Genomic DNA, 20331 nt, shown 5'->3' with positions numbered 1-20331 from the left:
GCTTCGAAACATTAAGAAATAGCTTTCCCTGGGGTGAGCTGAGTGGAAAGTTGAAATAATATTAGCTAAACAACTATTATGTATTATATTTACTTACAATAAACCCTGGACTTCACTACATGTTGTTGCAATGAATATTATCTCATTCCATGTCTGGTTAGGCTCAAAATCAAGGACAACAGAGCTAGTCAGTGTAGGGTCAGGATATGAACCCAATTGATCCTGATTCTAAAGTCAGTATTTTTTTTCATGGTGTCCTACTGCTACCAAGGTTTCCGTCTCCAGCGGAAGCACAAAATATCTCAGTTACCAAAATCACATTGACTCTAGTCCATTTTGCACTTTCTCTTCATCTTATTTTATTGTGCCTAAGTCTGTACAAGAAGGCAGCTGCCATGGGGATGGGAAGGCCATGGCGCTGGAAGGAGGCCAACTCCATTTACACTCTAGCTCAGCTTCATACTAGGTCTATGAAGCTACACTAGCAGAGTAACCTCTCTGAAACTCGGGTTTCTCATCTGTAATGTGGGAATATAAGTGCTTAAAACTGACTTGTTGGGAGGATCAAATACCTGGCAGACAATACATGTGTGGCAAATATTAACTCCCATCTCTTTTACTGTCAATTTGTCAGCTGCAGATTGGATACAATCTTCCCGCTTTGACCTTCCTTCTCCCTTTTTACAAAATTCAATTCCATTCACTTAGCATCTGAACATAATTGACACTTAATGAATACATGTTGAGTGAATGAAAGATCTCTTCAAGACTCAGATCAAATGTCCTCAGGACTCTGAAGTCCCAGCCCCACCCTTGTGAAGATTGGTGACAGCCTTAAATCCCCATAGTATTGGTTTCGGTATCTTCATTTGTATTAGCATGTTGTCTTATAATTATTGGCTCTTGGATTTTCTCAATAAATGGTAACTTTTTCAAGACCAGAGACTATGTTTTACTTTTTCTTGTAAACTTTGTACTCAGCAAATGTCTTGGAATATTTATTTGACAAATTATTGTTTGAAAGATTTAACCTGAATACAAGTAGTTAGTATAGTTAATACTGATTAATCTTGTCCATGTTTCTCAAAGTACTTAAATACAATAAGGAAGTTGAAGAAATTCCAATTATAACATAGCCAGAATATGAGTATGTTAGTTTATTAAGATTTACATCATAGTTTGATTCCATACTTTGGCCAGAGTTATAGTCTACAATCTCATGTTTAAAGGTGGGGGTGAAAAAGTATTCGGTGTAGAGTATCTACAGAGCTCCATGACAGGTTGGTGTAAAACACCAAAGAATTTTACAAAGTAAATAACTCCCCAAGTCAACTTATTTATTAAATAGTAAGTTTTCATAAAATAGGGTCCATCATAAATGAGAGATTCCTGTAATAGGTAATCTTGAACAAAGAAGCAAACAAAATTTCACACGTACACACACCCCACCATGGTACCTGTCCTCTGAAGTAACTCTCTCACAGTGGATTTAGTTTGATGGTGGTGGCTGTGATGTGACTGATTTGTTAGGTGAGCCCAGAAACATATGCCTCTGTGTTTCCTCAGGAATCTCCAGAAAAGGGTAAGTTCTGGTTACCATCATTGCATCCTGGAAGACATAAATTTAACTTTGAATAGGCATAGGGCTCAATTATCTGCTTTAAAGTAGGGACTGCCAATCTCATTTAATTGTTTCACAATTCTTTGAGTGGGAAAAGCATTCCATATATAGGAGAGACTCATTGTGATCTTCTAGGCTTTGACCTCAACTCAATCCTCTGTCTTTCAAAATCACCAGTAAACAGTTTCCCTTCAGTCATAAAAAAACATTAAAGGGACCTTTTAAGATTCTTGCTTTCTCACTTTCCCAACTTGATCCCATCATTCTGCCCTTTGTGGCTGAGAGCAACTTCTTCACTCACGGACCCTCTGTTCTAACCTGGCTGTCCACTAACCATGCCCTCGATGATACTTGATAATCACATAGTATCTCCACTAGTTTTCTCAGGCTTGTTTTCAGCTTTCAATTAATTATGGAAACTCCTCAAGTAGAATTTCGCATTGTAAATGTAGCTCCACTACCCTCAAATCTCCCCCTAGGAATGTAGCTGAATACCAGGCTTATTCAGAAACCCAGCCCCGCTGAAAGAATATCCCACCTCTGAGAGGACAGAGCTCTTTGGGCTGAGCCAGAGGATGAGACCCAGCAGAAGTGAAGGCTGAGTTTGACTTCCCTTGGAAACATTAGTCAGAATGGGGAGGCTGCCCCATTAAGAGAACTTGGGGCTTTTCAAGGGTGACTCACCCCTAGGAAAACCCATTACTTTCCCAGAACCCTGCTATATTCTCAATTTCTCCCTTTTTATGGCAAATATAAAGTGGTTAGAACTCCCACACTGTTCCTTCAGCATCTCTGAAAATTGTTCAGTCCTGTTCAGGGCTTCACCAGTGATAAAAAGCTTATTCTGCATATTCCCAGACGGTGAATGACATAGAACGCACCTAATGTGACTGCCCAGTGCATTGACATTCATATTTAGTACGCAAAGGCAAGTCGTTTCTGAGAGAGGGAGTCTGGTTTGTCCTGTAATGCCCTGAGACAGTCCTGTACCTCTTGCTGCGGCTCCTGACAGATCTTATAAAAGATCGTAAATTACTATCTGTTGAAATATATGAATTTAATGGATTCCATTAATGCACACCTGCACAGAAGAGATTTCAGGAGCCCAAAGATATGATCAGTCAAACAGCTTTAATAGTTATTAATTACAGAAGCGGACTATTTATCCCCTGCTTACATAGAAATCTGCAAGTAGTGTAATACTCACACTTCAAGGCTTTCTGGATGGAAGAAGGAAATGGGCTTTGGTTGAAAGGATCAAACACTTATTTTAGCTAATGCATTTCCATGCTGGGATTTTTTTATTTATTTATGGGAGAAAGGTCACTACTTTTGTATGTGGATTTTAAGTAATTTAATGTCATGGAGAGTGTGGATTTTTAAAAAAGAATCATAAAAAATGCTTTGACCAGCATTTAATATAGGCCACTTCCTTTTACATCCAAGTGCTTGAAAATCAAAATGTTTAGATAAAAACCGAATCGAACCATTTAGGAAAGTCCAAGTCAAATTCTCATATGCGGTTTTGGTGATACTTTACTTGAAGTGGTTGGGCAGAGTGGTATGCATGAGGTTTTCCTAAACAGCTTTGACCCAATTATCCATGCACTGGGGACAACGATCTCACCCTCTTTATCTGATAAGAATCATAATGATGACAGAAAATAATTTTTGCCACATCCTAGGTGTGAGCAACTCTGTGAGGCAGATACTATTGTTATCTCAACTTTATAGATAAAGAAATTGGGACACACGAAGGTAAAGTGTCTTACTTTTGGTCCCACACTTAGAGGTTGAATATGAGTTTCCTGTTGTCTGATTCTCTATGCCCTTAAGTGCTAGGCAATGCTGCCTCCCAACTGTTAGTGAAAACTTTCATGTGTGACCTTATTTCTATTCTGATAATGACGACTATGTAAAATTTATAACACCAACTAGATAGACACACATGCCCTAAAGGAGGGTAGACCCTTATCCAATACAGAGTGAGTCTCTAAGTCTGCAAAATCTGATGATGGAATCAAGTGGGACAAGAACCATGTCTAATGACTGAATTAACTAACACACTCTTCTCCAGTTATATAACCAGAAATATGTCTGTAGTCTGGGAGACTGAGGTTGGTTCCCAACACTCAACAGCAGGACAGAGGTGGGCCACGGTAGTGTATGCTACTGAATGCTGTGTCCCATATTTAGATATTTGATTATGGCTGTGCCTCTACTTAGGCCTTTTGAATTTTTTTTTAAATTATTTGTAATATGATTTATCTTCCTGGGTTAGTTAGGTTCTGTGGACAGCAAACTCTGTGTCCTAGGCAGCTTTCCATTTCCCAAAGGGCCTACCACAGTGCTATAAATGTGAGTAATATTCTATATACATTTATTCAAGCATCATTAGAGACTCTCTATCTCTCTGAATAGTTTATTTATTATTAAAAGTCCTATTGCAGTGCTCCTTCTTCTATGCAACTTTTAAAGACAACAGTAGCTCACCCTAGCTCCTTTTTTAGGAAACGCACACATTCATACCACTGATTGCCCTTCTTGGGGATGGGTCCCAAATTAGCAAACATTTACTAGGTGCCCAGCACTGTTCTAAATACTTTCAATGTATCTGCACATCGAACAGTCACAAAAATCTTCTAAAGAGGTACCATTATTAATCCCATTTTACAGATGGGTTGATTGAGGTACAGAGAGATAAAATAAGTTACCCCAAGTCGTAAAGTTAGACATGGCAAAGCCAGGAACCATACCTGAGCTTTTCAACACAGAACCTGAGGCTTCTGAAGCCTTGTAATTAAGTGGGGAAGGTTAATTGGAGATGAGAACAATGGGAAAAGATACAAACTTAAGTCTAGCAGTGAAATGGTGTGGGTAACTGAAAGTTTGTTTTGTTTGTTTTTAATTTTTGTTTTAATGTTTATTTGTTTTTGACAGAGAGAGAGAGAGAGAGAGAGAGAGAGAGAGAGGAAGCATGAGCGGGGAAGGGACAGAGAGAGAGGGACACAGAATCCAAATCAGGCTCCAGGCTCTGAGCTGGCAACACAGAGCCGGATACGGGGCTCAAACTCATGGACTGCAAGATCATGACCTGAGCTGAAGTCTGACGCTTAACCACTGAACCGCCCAGGCACCCCAAAGTTTGTTTTGTTTTTAAGATGAGTAGTCCTTAAGCATTTTAAAATCTGATAGGTTAGAAGCAGGGCAGAGACTGGAGATAGAGGAATAACTAAGCAGAATGCAGCCCTTCACCCAGTTCACACTGTCTTGGCCCAGAAAGCCGTTCTCATTTATGTGGGCTGTGATGGGAGTCTCTCAACCAGTGTCCTACTGCCTATTCCCATTTCTTATATCACCAACCACCACAGTCCCTTTCTAAAGTCAGAAACTGCTCATGTCACTCCCTGGCTAAAAATCTCCAATCTCATTTCTCACACGATAAAGTCTAAATTCCTCCATCTGACTCCACATATCCTCTGTGGTTCGCCCTTGTACGCTCTGTCTTCACAGTTCACTCCATAAGTTGAACATCCCCTCCTCTGACCCATTCTATGCTGAGATACTTTTAGTTCCCCATTGTCTGTGGCTAAGGAAGCTATTCTCCCTGTTGTCTGCCTGTAAAATCACTCATATTTTAAGAACCACATCAAACACCACCTCCTTCATAAAGTCTTTTCTTTCTCCCCAGGCAGAATTAAACATTCCCTTTTGTGTCTCCCTGTGTATGCTGCATATACTTCTATCATAACAACTATAATGTTTTATTGCTCTGACTTGTTTGCGTGACTGGCTTTCCCTACTAAATGGAAAGGTGCTTGAGAACAAGGATGACTTGTTTGGCCTCAATATTCTCAATGTAACCAGCACATAGTAGGTGGCCGGGGATTAATTGTGAATGAATTAATAAATGAATGTGTATTCAACTAAATGTAGAAAATATCTTGTTGGATGATGTGGGGAGAGGAAAATATGATGAAGACATTTTTTCCTCCTTTAAAGAGCTGAAATAATGTACCTGGTTTATAAACAAATCATTCTTCTTTCAAGAACATCCCGGTAACTGTCTCAATAAGTGAAGGACATATATTAGAAAGGTATTACACTTGCTGTTGACATTTCATTTCCTGTCTTTTTTTATGTGCCCATGCAGCTGCAATAACCTTGCTCTTACAATCCCGGTGTTTGGAAAAACCATTTCTATGCATAAAGTTCCTACGTGAACAAGTGTGGGGTAGACCAGGTGGGTGTAGGTGATATAGTTGATGGCCATCACTGTGAGTTCCCCTGTTTCACCACTCTTGGTTACGTATGCCACAGAAATCACTAAATGAGTTTCACGTTGCACCACGTAGCATTCCACTCATGGGAAGAGCTTATTCTTTGCATAAACATGGTGGAGCAGTTTGACGTTGTTTAATTTGACCAGGAATGTAATCCTCCAGTGGAGGAGGCCAATATTGTATTATTATCCATTTCATGGCTGTGAAAGCCAAAAAGGTGGCTCATGAGGGAGCCAGAACAAGCATCTAGCAATTCTGACTTCCCCCTCTGTTTTCTTCAATATGCAGTATGACTTTCCAAATGGAAGCTGTATTGGAGGGAACACCACTAGCTAAATTATTTAAATAATAAATATCTCTTGCCTTAACGTGATAAAAAAAGATGTACTTATTTCTAAAGTGCTCATACCAGAATTATACGAGTTAGAACATTTCTGTATGACTGGCTACTCGAAAAAGTTGTCATTTTCACCATTGACATCACTGTCATCATCAAGTTTGCTGGCAATTTTACGCTATTTCATAATTCCTGCAATACTTTCACTTATATCATGTTTCCTGACCCTCACAAAAGATCTGTGTGGTAAATATTACAGTTATAGTACCCATTTTACACATGAAGAACTCGAGTCTCAGATTTGTTAATAATTTCAGCTGGTAAGTGGCATGGCTTGATATTGATCTCAGATATTCTAACCTAAATTACATGCTCAATGAATACCTGCTGTGCTTTCAGACTTTGCTATGAGAGTCTTATACTTCTTTTCTGGTATCCTCTCCATGGCATAAAGAGATGTCCATAAAGCTTAAATCATAGAATTGTAGCAACACCCCTTTGTTGAATATCTATTATAGGCAAATGTATATGCTGGTCACCGTAAGAAATATCAAGACGAAGAGGAAACAATTCTTACACTAAAGACACTTATGTGTTGTTGGAAAAAATAAAAATGGAATAAAAAGAAAGATCCTCAAAATTAAAAACAAAAGCAATCATGGCAGGAAAGAGAGAAATCCCAGTGAGATGTATATAGCAAGGACTGTGGAAGTTGAAGGGAAGCAATAGTCCATTATTTCTTAGAGTCATGGAACTTTGGGAGTTGATGAGATGGTTACAAAATTGATTAAGTTTCTCAAGGGTTTCAGATCTTTCTATGGCTTCCCACTGCCTATATTATAAAATCCTCCAAACTCAAGGCTTCCATACCCTGGCTTCTCTCCTGTCCCAAATTCCTCTCACACTATAAGAAAGCTCTAGCTATAAAGCATTTCTTACATTTCCCTAATCAAAACACAGAAAACTTATTTTTCGTATTCAGTGCCATTGCATATTCTGTTTCCTTTTTCTATAATAGTCTGTTCTTGACCTTGTCTTTCTTAGAAGTCCCAGCCTGAATGTGACCTTCTCAGAGATAACTTCTAGCAACCCCCAGAAGAATTTATGTTACTCTCTTTATGTGCCACTATACATCATCTCTCCCTCTATCATAGAATTTTTGGTCATCTGTTTATTTCCTCTACTAGAATATGAGCTATCTGAGGTATTTGAAGTGAGGGACTAAAACTTCCTTGATCTTTATAAACATATCACTGAACTCAATACTGTTCATATGTATGTTGAGTGAATAATGAATAGATCCTGTCAATAGTAGAGGGCAATTCTTTCATTAAACCAAACACAGTTTCAAATATAGAAATTTCTTCTACATTAGCCCTGAGAGACAGCCATTTCTCCTTTACTTTAATCCCTGCCAATGTACGAGTTGCTACTGCTCCAAAACAAACAAGAAGTCCGAATTATTTTGTAGTTTCTCCTTTACAATCATATGCATGACACCCTTTAAAACAACTAAAACCAGTAATCATGCTCTTTCTAAGTTCTTCATCTTGAATAAACGGCCATTTTTCATTCAATTATTTCAGATATGACATAGCTACACACATTTTAGTTCCTCACTCTCTGGTCTAGGTGAAATTTGTCAGTGTTCCATTTCAAATGGATTTCCTGGAGTCTGCTTGTAACTCTCCTGAACACTTCGTAGAAACAAGGAGAAAAAAGTCAGAATTGGCCTGGAGCTCAGAGCTGCCTTAACATTGGGAAAGGCTCAGAGGAGTCTTCTAAAAGTGAGAAGGGTAGATTATTATATTGCATTATTAATATGCAATGGATATGCATTTATTCATGTATGGTTGGCTCTACCTTTTCAACATTAAATTACTTTCTACCTTATGAAAACTTAGTTCCAAATGCTTTTCTGAAGTGCAAATTGTCCAGGGAGAAAAGATGGTTCTATTAGGTTGGTATTCGACACCAGCCCTAGGAAAAATAGTGAAGCAGATGAAGATTTTTATTGGTATCTTTCCATCCTAAATTAAAAAGAAAAGACCAAAAATAAAGAAAATTCACTTTGCTAAGGGATCTGTTGTGCATTGTTCCTATGGCATCCTATATGCACCCCAACTATTACACATGCACCCGCTGCTTCATTTGGGGGTAAGGATGAGATAGGCATAGGCACAGCAACAAGAGACTCCAGATTTCAGTGTCTTAATACACAACAATTTATTTCATGCTCATGCAAATCTGACATAAGCCCAACAGCTCCACAAGGCAGCTATCTTCCAAGAGGTAACTTAGCAACCCAGGCAGCTTCCATCTTTTTTTCTGCCATTCCAACACCCAGGCTCCACCATTACGTCAAAGGGGAAGAGAAGCTGTGAGGTTGTCTACCAACAATTACGTTCTTTTGCCTGGAAGGGAGATTTATCAGTTTTCACTCACAGACCCTTAACTAGAACCAGTCACCTGGCTATATCTAATTGTAATAAGGCCAGGAAGTGTCATTGAATTCACAAATATTTGGTGAAAAGTAACTATCCATGTCTCGCTCTTGAGCTCTAGCCCCTGCTAACACAGAGTGGCGCAGGAAGAAACATTAAAACAAATCCTATAAGTCACATGAAAACATGAATCGAATTGAAACTTAACTTACTTAAAACCAGACTTACAGAGTCTCCATTGTCTGAAATACAGAGAGGTGCTCTTATGGAGGGAAGAGAAGCTCCAACGTGGTTTCTGGCATACCACTTTCTCCTGCATTACACTTGCCAAAGCAAGGCACCTGGCTTGACCCAAATTCATAGGGGGCATATGAATTCCCTTTTCAAGAAGGAGAAAAACTAGAACATTTGAGCTCAGCTCTGGGACTACACTAGCATACCTTGTGATGGAGAGCATCAGGATGGAATGTCTGCACATTTGGAAGGTTACCAGAGAAGGTAATTTAGTGGTCCATTGACAATAGTCTTCTATTTGTTGGCAGCGTGATGTCATAGAAAGCACTCTGGGTCAGGTACATTCTACTTCGGCTAACCTTGCCCATCACTTATCTTCTTTCTAGACAAGTCTTTTAAAATTCCTAGGTCTTACTTTCCTCCCTTATTGAAAGATGGAACAGACACAGATGATCACTACAGCTCTTTTCCTCTTTAAAATTTTGAAATTTCATGGTTTTGTATTTGCTTACTGTTTAGTTTTCAGTTTAACTTTTTTCCTTCTTTCCTTTCCAAATTTTTTTTATTCTAAAAGCGCATCCTGAATGTTACCACACATTGACCTGTAAATGAGATACATTGAAAGATAGAAAACTGCTCACACTTCACGATGCTTACTGCTAAAAAAAAAAAAAAAAACAAGAGGAAATGGATATGCACATGAATAATACCAGTGCTTACCCCAAAAAAGAGTATATAGTACATGCATACCATTTACTAGGGCTTCAGAGAGTAATAAATCTGCACTTAGCTAATCAGGAAAGAATCCATAGTGAAAATGCCAATATTTGAAAACAAGGTGAAGGTTCTCTTGATGGAGAGACCCAAAAAGCAAAGCAAGAAAGAGTCTCCATCAGAGGGCACCAAGAAATGGACCAAAACTTACTATAGAATGATGCCAGGCAGTAAGACTGAGAGGCTGAGTGGGCTCGGAGTGTGGGGAACCTGTGAATATTATCAGGAAATGGTTTGGGGACCCTCACCAGTTTTATAAAGGAAATACCATGATGAAAAATGTGGAACCGCTATTGTAAGTATTTAAGAAAAGAAAATAATAAAAATGTTAAGAATGAAATGAAGAAGGGAAAATCAGGATCATTTAGAGAAGAAATATATGTGAAAGGATTTACAGTGTATCATAGGCTGCTTCACGTTTATGTGTGTGTGTGTGTGTGTGTGTGTGTGTGTGCTATGATGGTTACTTTTCTGAGTCAACATGGCTAGGCTATGATGCTCTGCCATTTCATCAAACAGTAGTCTAGATATTGCTGTGAAGGCATTTTATAGATGTGATTAGCATTTACATCAGTTGACTTTAAGTAAAGGTAGTGTTTCTCAATAATGTGTGTGGGCCTCATCCAATCAGTTGGATGACTTACTAGTAAAACACTGAGGTTTCTCAACGAGGAATGAATTCTGCCTCAAGATTATAAAATAGAAATTCTGCTGAGTTTCCAGCCTCTTGGCCTGCTCTACATACTTCAACTTTGCAGGTCCACATAATCACATGATTTAAGTCCTTAATCTCTCTCTCTCTTTCTGGTCCCCCTTCACCCTCATTGGTTCTGTTTTGTGTGTGTGAGTGTGTCAGTGGAGTTTTTTTTTTTTTTTTTTTTTTTCCTGGATATACTTGACTGAAACAGGTGGGAAAGAAGAAGCAAAGGGGGAATCTTCCATCCACTGCCCTGAGAGCAAACCCAATTATGTCCTTACATCCCTTGCTAAGACTGACAGATATGATTTAAATTGTTCTTGGTAAGTGATGAAGATCGATTCCGGAAACATCATTTCTCACTGGAATTCCTCCTCTTTCACACAGCACTCTGCTGCAGCAAATATTTACTTTACTTTTCTTTGGTTGTCTTAAAGTGCTACAGGAATCTTTCATTATTTAAATGTTTACGTGTTTACATCCTGTCTCTCTCACTGTACTGCTGTGTCATGTACAAAGCTTCCTCCCCACCAGCCCCGTTCTTAAAGACATGTGTTTTTTGCCAATTGGATTGAAGAAGAACACAACAGTTGGTCCAGAATCTGAACTCCTGGAATGTGGCTGGACCTCTCCGGGAGCAAAGCATGGCGTGGCACGGGCAGCGTTGCAGAGGGCTCTCCTTGCTCTTCCTGCAGTCTGTCTGCAGTAGTTGCTGAGGCAGTGAGGGCCTCCTCCTCACACGAGAGGAACACCCATCTGTCTAGGTGTAGTGCAGAACCACTTCTACTGTTTCCCATGAGTGCCCTCATCTCACTGTGCACCGCATAAGTGATATGACTGACAACCGAGAAGCTCGCCCAATCCATTTCCACAGACACTTCAATTTGGACTACAGTATAATCATACCCCAGATCAGATTGAACAGTTTCCTGTCTCTCAAATAGTGAATATTCAGACACAAAAACGATCAATTTAGCATATGTTCTTTGTCTGTCTTCGCCTTTGTTTGCAAACTTCTCAGAGGCAAATGTGTTAAGAAAATTTGTAGTAAAGGGTGCCTGGATCAGGAGATTAGAAGTGTCTCTCTTTTTAAAAACAGATTCTTGGGGCGCCTGGGTGGCGCAGTTGGTTAAGCGTCCGACTTCAGCCAGGTCACGATCTCGCCGTCCGTGAGTTCGAGCCCCGCGTCAGGCTCTGGGCTGATGGCTCAGAGCCTGCAGCCTGTTTCCGATTCTGTGTCTCCCTCTGTCTCTGCTCCTCCCCCGTTCATGCTCTGTCTCTGTCTGTCCCATAAATAAATAAAAACGTTGAAAAAAAAAATTAAAAAAAAAAATAAATAAAAATAAAAACAGATTCTTCATTCCATGTGTTATAATGAAGACATTGGGAACAGCAACATAACGAATTGAAAGATTTTTGTTTTCCAAAGCCTTGTGCAAGTTATCTCTAGATGTTTCCTTAGGACCCATGTTGTTTCGAGCTCAAGTGCTGCTTCTATCCCATTGTAAGAACGTAGTCTCTGTGTTACAAAGCACCACAGTACCAGGAGAAGGGCACGTTCTTATTCAGCTTTGCTGAATTAGTGACAACTAATGGAGCAATGGAAAAAGTTTTGTTTGGGTGGAGTGCGGAAAGAAAAGGTTTGAGTGAGGTGTGTCCAGAAAGAATCTTTATTGCCTGCCACAGAAGATTTACTTCCAGATTCCTTATCAGGAGCAAGTTTAATCTTCCTGTTTGTCAAAGAGCAACAATAACAATAATATTTTCTTGGTTAAAAAAAAAAATGGGAGAAAAGAAGTCATATTTCTTTATGATTAGTTTATGTCTTATTTAGATCCCCACCAAGGATATAAAAGCTCCAAAGTCTGAAGCAGGTTTTTAATAAGACAATCTTATAGTACATAGTACTATAATACATACATATAATACATAATACATACATATATATAATATAATGTATTATAATATAATATTATAATATAATATATATTATATTATATATTATATTATATATATAATATTATATATATATAATATAATATAATATAATATAATATAATACATAATAGTACATAGAGGACAGAGTTAGCATAAAACATCCATCTAAGGGAATTGAGACATTTTGCAAAAAGTTATCAGAACTGAATTTGCCCACATGGTAATATGGCACTTGGCATGGAAGACACTGACAAGAAATACTGTGCCATGCTGAATCACTAAGTTTGGCTCTGATTCTGTCTACCCTCCCCTCACACCTTCCTCTCCATCTCTTCACATCTCCCCGCCCTTCAGTGGCCTGCTCATGTCTCCTCTGAGCATTTCAGTGACTAAACCCTTTGAAGAGGGTCATTTAGTCATGTAGCAAATATTTGTTGAAGGCTTAGTATTAAATTCTGTCTTTTACAAATCCAGACTGCATTCCATTTTAGAGTGTAGGTGTTTTCTCGTTGTTGCTTGTGTCTCCTTGGTACACGTTCTCCATGGAGAGAGGGCATGTTTATCTGCAACTCTGAAACTTTATGGTAGAGTTCATTATCCTAGCTTATAGTTTTAATAATCCTGCCCCAGATGCTAGGACCACATGTGCTCTGGGAAAATTAGAAAGGGGCAAATGCCCACTGACTCCCAAGGAATCAACCCTGTTTGGATTTCAGTATCTTTCCCATTCAGTGACTCATTAAGTCTCTACCTTGTTCCAGGCAGAAGAATAGAGTTGGACATACAGAAGGTGAGGACACATAGACAAATTTCTCATCCAGAGATGTCTAAGTAGGTAGACAGAGAACTAAAGGCATGATTTAATATAATGTGGGAGGCGCTGGGGTAGCAAGGGGCTAGTCTCTAATCTCCATGGTAGTATGAGATTCAGAAATTGAGTCTGCTTAGAAAGTATTCATTTTTGGGGGCGCCTGGGTGGCGCAGTCGGTTAAGCGTCCGACTTCAGCCAGGTCACGATCTCGCGGTCCGTGAGTTCGAGCCCCGCGTCAGGCTCTGGGCTGATGGCTCAGAGCCTGGAGCCTGTTTCAGATTCTGTGTCTCCCTCTCTCTCTGCCCCTCCCCCGTTCATGCTCTCTCTCTGTCCCAAAAATAAATAAACGTTGAAAAAAAAATTAAAAAAAAAAAAAAGTATTCATTTTTTTACTTCTGAACACTAATGTAGCTGGGTCTTCATGCCGTCAGATACCATTGAAACTCCCTGACAGTCGAGATCCATACCAACTCTCTGTCTCTTGTTCCTCTCTTTTCTGCTTCTTCCACCTTCATCTTGTTTTATCGGTTTGGATCCTAAACTTGGCTTTCTATTAGCCAATGCTTTCTTTACGTAATTTAAATTTTCCCAGGTAGAATGATCTTGCGGTTCACACTCATGTTCCAATGTGCCTGTCAATTTCATGGCACATGCCTACTGGCTCTTTAATTTTTTTAAATCCATCAAGATTCCAGGGCTCATCCTACTGCTGCATGAGCCTGTAGTACTCCTTTGGCATTGGTGTGTATTAAATACAATATTTTTTGATATGTATTATTTTACAAAGTGGAAAGATAACCAGAATTTGAATCTTATGCTGCCTATCTCCTATTGCAATCCATATTTATATATTAGAAAATATGTGTAAAAAAGAACCCTTAAGGCAACCATATATTATTACTAGCTGGGATATTGGCCTCCAAACTCAAGTTAAACTTTCATCCTTTTGCACCAGGTAGGCCCTCGAAGACATCATTTGCTTCTTAACTAAACTAAATGTAGGCCTAGGGGTTACTGAATGTTTCAGTCCAAAGAAACCCCCATTCCTTCGTTCCATTTGATACCAAAGGGGTGAGAATAGCTAATGTAAGAGATACCACTGGATTCACTGTAACTCACTGATATCATGAGATAAAAGAAAGAGGAAAAAAACTGTAGGAAAAAAACCCCACAATGCACAAAGAATCAAATAAAAGGAAAATGTGTTCCTCTCTGATTCGGTTCATATCTTCCCATTAAAATGTTTACTTGAATATGGTTATTTGGGACACTTAAAGATAAATTTGTTAATGCATATCAGATTCTCCTGCACAAGAAGGCTGTGTAAGTAAGTGAGGAGGGAGGGATCTGTAGATGAAGGAAAGAGAGAGTAAAGAAAACTGTGCTCTATCCAAACACATAACATTCCTCTCAAGGTTGACTCTTTGTGCTGGCATGGCCACTGATGTTTCTCTTACTTAGTGTGACACCACAGTTTCTAAAATAAAACCAAGAACAGGGCAACAGTGAGGACAATCTCTAATAACCAACTCCTTGTAAATACCTAAAATCTACCTTCACAAGGTACCTTCACTCAAGGTCTATTTATTTTTTTTTTTTAAATTTTTTTTTTTTTTAAATTTTTTTTCAACGTTTTTATTTATTTTTGGGACAGAGAGAGACAGAGCATGAACGGGGGAGGGGCAGAGAGAGAGGGAGACACAGAATCGGAAACAGGCTCCAGGCTCTGAGCCATCAGCCCAGAGCCCGACGCGGGGCACGAACTCATGGACCGCGAGATCGTGACCTGGCTGAAGTCGGATGCTTAACCGACTGCGCCACCCAGGCGCCCCACTCAAGGTCTATTTAAATCATTTACTCAGAAGTCAGAAAATACTACCTTTTATCCATCACTCCATTTTTTACTTTGAGAAAAGTTTTACTTTGTGAAATATGTTAGAAAACTTCAAACCGAAATAGTTCAAAATATTTTTATACTTAAAAGAGTTAATCTTAGTTATCTGAACAACATTCATGACTGGAGGTTTTTTTTTTTTTTTATATTGATTTAAAATTTTAAAAGATTGTACTGTATACATGTTGCCTTGTTTGATTCTATTACCATAGTAATAAATATCTTTCATAACATGCATGAAATGCTAACTTCTTAGCCATCGGCTCATGGGGAAGAATTCAGCTGAAGCCAACACTACACAGGTCAGGAGATGAGGCACTAATTGGCATGGCCTAGTCATTGAGAGCTTGTATTTAGACCCCAAATCTGGCTCACTACATTTTTGGGTAAATTACCTAAGCATGCTTGGTCAGATTTACTTATGTATAAAAAAATGGTAATAATTATAGTATACATTTCATGGGTTATTATAAAATTAAGTGGGATAATGTACCCAAAGTGTTTAGAGCAACACTTGGCACATCAGTAGTACTTAATAAATATTAGCATTTTTATTGGATTAGCTCCTGACGAGCCAGAAGCATCCATTTCAATGCTCCAAGATGCGTCATTATCTCAGGCTTGATTTAGGCCAATATCCGTATCTGAGGGTGTCCAGCCCTGCCTGCTGGGGCACACAGCGGGAGGTTTCAGGCAGAGGCCATAATGACAATCAGGTGGATGGCAGCACTGTTGTTCCAGATGGTCCTTTGGCAGAGGGTCACATCCATGGCTGGAAATAGAGGTGATGGGGTCCAACCCCCAGGAGATGATAATGAAATTCTGAATAGGAATCCAAAGTGAATACAATGGTATTTAGGTGAAGTCTGTAGCTTGGTAAACAAACAGATGTCTGAGGTTCACTCTCCATACACCAAGTACTGGGCCATTGGCGACTGAGGACAATCACACTCCCCATTGTGTCTTCATGATGATAATATAACGATCTCAATTTGGGGGGCCAAGACTGGCTCAAAAAATGGATTGGACTAGAACTGCAGTTTAAAGTATCTGCAGGTGAGTGATTTGGGGAAAAGCCATTTTAGAACATACGATGGTATTTCAAACATTGTCTCACATCTTTCTCGGTTTAAAAATGTCAAGGTTGAGATTCAGGATACTGTTTCCAAAACATGAAATTCATAAGTGATGGAGCAATGCATAGAACCTTCTTCTTCTCTTTCAGGATGGTGAACTGCTTCTCCTTTTAGTAGTGGTTTCCCCGGAACTATAGTTTTATGTATATTGAATATTCCAGTTGGAATGTAAAGTGGATGATGTATTGGGCTACTTGTACCCAGCCAAGATTGCTGCACAATAGTGCTCCATCAATGATTATTGATTAATTTATAGATTACTTTAGTATGGTCTAATTACCTCATATAACTGTGTCCACTTGTGCATGTAATAATTATTGCTTGAAGAGAATGGTGATATTTAAAATTTTTAAATTTAAAGATTAGGTTGTAGTTGTAGGGCAATAGAAGCAAAGTATACTTATAATAAAAAAAAAAAAACACTCTCCAATCTTTTTCTTTAAATTCTTTGATTTAGTCCATATTTTATGGGTTTAAATGTATAAATTATTCTGTATGTCTCATTAAATTCTGATGGCATTATGGAGAGAAAACAGTCATATATTTACCTTTCTAGTAGGGAGTGTAATAAATTAAATCCCAAAGTAGGTAAAACAGGTACATGTTTAAGATTGCTTCAGATAGGGGCGCCTGGGTGGCGCAGTCGGTTAAGCATCCGACTTCAGCCAGGTCACGATCTCGCGCTCCGTGAGTTCAAGCTCCGCGTCAGGCTCTGGGCTGATGGCTCAGAGCCTGGAGCCTGTTTCCGATTCTGTGTCTCCCTCTCTCTCTGCCCCATCCCCGTTCATGCTCTGTCTCTCTCTGTCCCAAAAATAAATAAAACGTTGAAAAAAAAATTAAAAAAAAAAAAAAGATTGCTTCAGATAAATTAATGTGTGATAGATCCACTGTAGAAGCTTATAATAGACAAGGTTCTTATTGCAGACAACAGAATTCACTCTGGTTTAGGTAGAAAGAAATAGACTCTAAATTGACCTCCAAGAATCCCACTTGAAGCACTTTACCTCTGTCAAGGGCAGGTAGTTTCTGAATCAGAAGCCAGAGTCAATGCCACTTCTTTCCCATCAACTCTGCTTTGATGCACCACAGCAAAACAGATTCTCTGTACACTTCTACTTCCCCCACCTAATTTAATTAAAAATCAGTTTTGTAAAGAAGCACCTGATTGGTGCAGAAACTAAAAATATTTCACTCCAGCTTCATCGAATCCAGAAAATACAGGCTTATGTATTTTTTACTACAATTCTGTACTGGAGGGGTGCCTCAGTTGGTTGGGTGTCCGACTTCGGCTCAGGTCATGACATCACAGTCTGTGAGTTCAGGCCCCACGTCGGGCTCTGTGTTGACAGCTCAGAGCCTGGAGCCTGCTTCGGATTCTGTGTCTCCCTCTCTCTCTCTGCCCCTCCCCTGCTCATGCTCTGTCTCAAAAATAAATGAAAACATTAAAAGGTTTTTTATAATTCTGTACTGGAAAGTCAGAATTTGTACTACGTGGAAACAATCAAACTATTGAGTGGTATTTTGAATAATCTCAAATGTTGAACAGCTACTTCAGGTGTCAAGGAAATATACAGACATTAGGAATGTTTTATCATTATGTTTTATTTTATGCTCAACAGAACATCCTCTAGAGGTCAATTTCTGTCCGTATCGCGCATTGGACTGCATAGAATGTGTGTATCTAAAATCTTCATGGAAATTTTTGATGAAGGAAAATGAACTATCACAATGTTCTTTTGTTAGTGAATGTTTCTAACAGTGCCCTGAGAGAATCTGGAATCTGGATGAGACTCACCTGCTTCTGAAACCATGTGGGGTCTGATTATGTCACCATTACATAATTCACAAACTTAACACCAGAATCTTGATTTTGAGTATAGTCAGGGAAGTATGGTAAGCTGAAAAGAACATATATATGCCAAGTCCTTTCCTATCTTTATTATTGAAAATATTCCCATATGTATACACAAAGCCATGTGGAAGCTCTTTCGTAATTTTGTTAATCTATCACTTACAAATTCTTCACACAATGTGATACAATACACATACAATGCAACAAAGAAAACAGAGCTGTAGCTTGATTAGTCAAATCTTATTTATTGCAGCCACACATCAAATACTATATTTAGATTGGTGCCCATATTTTAGGCAAAATTATTTAGATCAGAGGTTCTCAGATAGGATGTCCAGGATATGGAGGCAGACTGGGAGATTATGCCATGGCATAATAATAATAATAATGGGATAAAAGTGAAACAAGGGTAGTCAAGGAAATGTAGGTAGTGAAACTAAAATGCGGATTATGTGATGATAACAGTATTGGTAGTAAATAGGAACAAATCTGGTTTTTCTGTGTTGTATCAATCCATGTGAAATGAAGAACAAAACCATGTTACTTAGAAAATTCGCAATGTTAGATACAGTAGAGCTGATGGAAGTCCAGCATCAACAAGACTTGGCAGCTACACAGTGGTTGATCAGGAAAATCTATGAGGTCTCTGCACTATCAGCCAAATATGGGATTTCCAAGGTTCCAGATATTGTAGCTATCTGTGTGACTTCTCCATTAGCAGCAAGTAAGGCCCATGGGAGGGTGGATATGGATTCGGATAAAAAGTAGAAAGGGGGTCTTTCCTAAAGGTTGGATCTGCCTGGAATGGAAGAAAGGGAGCAAACAGCAACAAGAGACAGACATCATTACTACTCCTCCACATGCTACCTGCCCTCTCTTTTCTTTCTTTGTATTCTTTCTACTACAAATCCAGAAATTCTAAAACGATGTCTATAGGAACACTGAGAAAATGCAAGATCTATCTGGGCAATATCTCTTACTTACCTGCCTTCATAGAGAAAGAGCAAGAAAGAAGAGGAATTCTGATTCAAGCTCTCTAAATGAATACCCTGCCATTTCCCTTTACACACCCTACCCCATTTCATCTGGCAAACATAGACAGCTGTTATTTTCTCTTTGCTCACAGGTTCCTGTCTTTTCCATTTATCCAAATCCCACCCAGCCTTCTTGACTCAGCTCACATCTCAGCAAATCTACCCTTTTTTTTTAAATCCAGTTCACATGCTTGAGCTCTACCTCTCTGCCAAATTCTTAGAGCATTTCAAGTCTGTAGCTTACAATTCAGTACTTAATATATCATCTATTCTTTGTTGTTGTTTCTTGTATCTTAATCCTCTTACTCTGCTTAACAAAATTGCAAATGATACAAAGCTATTTGAGATAGCTAATCACAGAAAATACAAATTACAATAGGCAGGAGTAATGGGTGCAAGACACCAAGCCAAAATTTGATAGGAACAAATGAAGAGTCTGACCTTGGCCAATAACAATAGCATGCCGTGAACAGCCAAGCATGGTTAACTCTATTCTGTGGACTGTAGGTCCATTAAAAAAATAATAAAATGATAAAATTCTGTACATAGGATTGAAAATGGAGTTGCATGTATAGAATAGCAGTAACATATTACAAAATTGTTTCTATATAAGAAGGAACTAGGTCTTTCATTTATTCATTTATTTTTATGCACTCATTAAGCATTTATGATGACCTGAGATGTGCCTCACATTAAGCGAGGGGGGGAAAAAGAAAAATGATCTGCCTTTCTCCTCAAGGATCTCACACATTGCTATGCAAACTGAAGACTGGTCTTCACTACGGGGAGCAAAAAATATGGGCATGTTCAAAATGCTGGGTAAAAGCAAAAGCTCAGTATTAGTTATCAATATGCAAATTATAGTGGATAAGGGGTCCATGCAAACTGAGACTGATTCCAGGGTGCACAGTGTCTGGAAAGAACAAGGGAGAAGGTGATACCACAGTCCTCATGCAGGCAGACCAGAAGAGGGATGCTGTTAGCTTCTCAATAACACATATTATGAAAAGGATTAGGAGATTACGGTGTACTTTGAAGGGGGCCACATAAACTTTAAAGATATGGGAAATGAGTCTTATAATTACAAATGACAAAAGAACAGAAGAAATAAAGAAGAGATAAAGATGATTATATTTAGACACTTGAAGGACCCACGTAGGGAAAAGGGATAGACTTGCTCTGAAAACATATAGAAGGCAAAATGGGATGTATGACAGAGTGGCAAAGAGGCAGATTTTGTCTAACTAACAAGGAGAATTTCCTAACAGTAAAAACT

General features: G+C 38.8%; 1 protein-coding gene and 1 long non-coding RNA gene across 4 annotated transcripts in view; one reads left to right on the top strand and one right to left on the bottom strand.

Moving 5' to 3' along the window:
• LOC147575596 (uncharacterized) overlaps window positions 1-20331 on the top strand; it is a 323504-nt gene that overhangs the window by 275342 nt on the left and 27831 nt on the right. The window lies entirely within an intron of this gene.
• Window positions 1321-9170, bottom strand: LOC147575597 (uncharacterized). Its single transcript, XR_015242739.1, has 2 exons — window positions 9126-9170; window positions 1321-1609 (listed from the first exon to the last, which is right to left on the bottom strand). It is a non-coding gene; the product is annotated as an uncharacterized LOC147575597 (long non-coding RNA).

This window comes from Puma concolor, chromosome D3, assembly GCF_028749965.1.
Source record: "Puma concolor isolate L17-30 chromosome D3, mPumCon1.1.hap2, whole genome shotgun sequence".
Taxonomy (NCBI): domain Eukaryota; kingdom Metazoa; phylum Chordata; class Mammalia; order Carnivora; family Felidae; genus Puma; species Puma concolor.
This window is presented reverse-complemented; position numbering and strand designations above follow the sequence as displayed.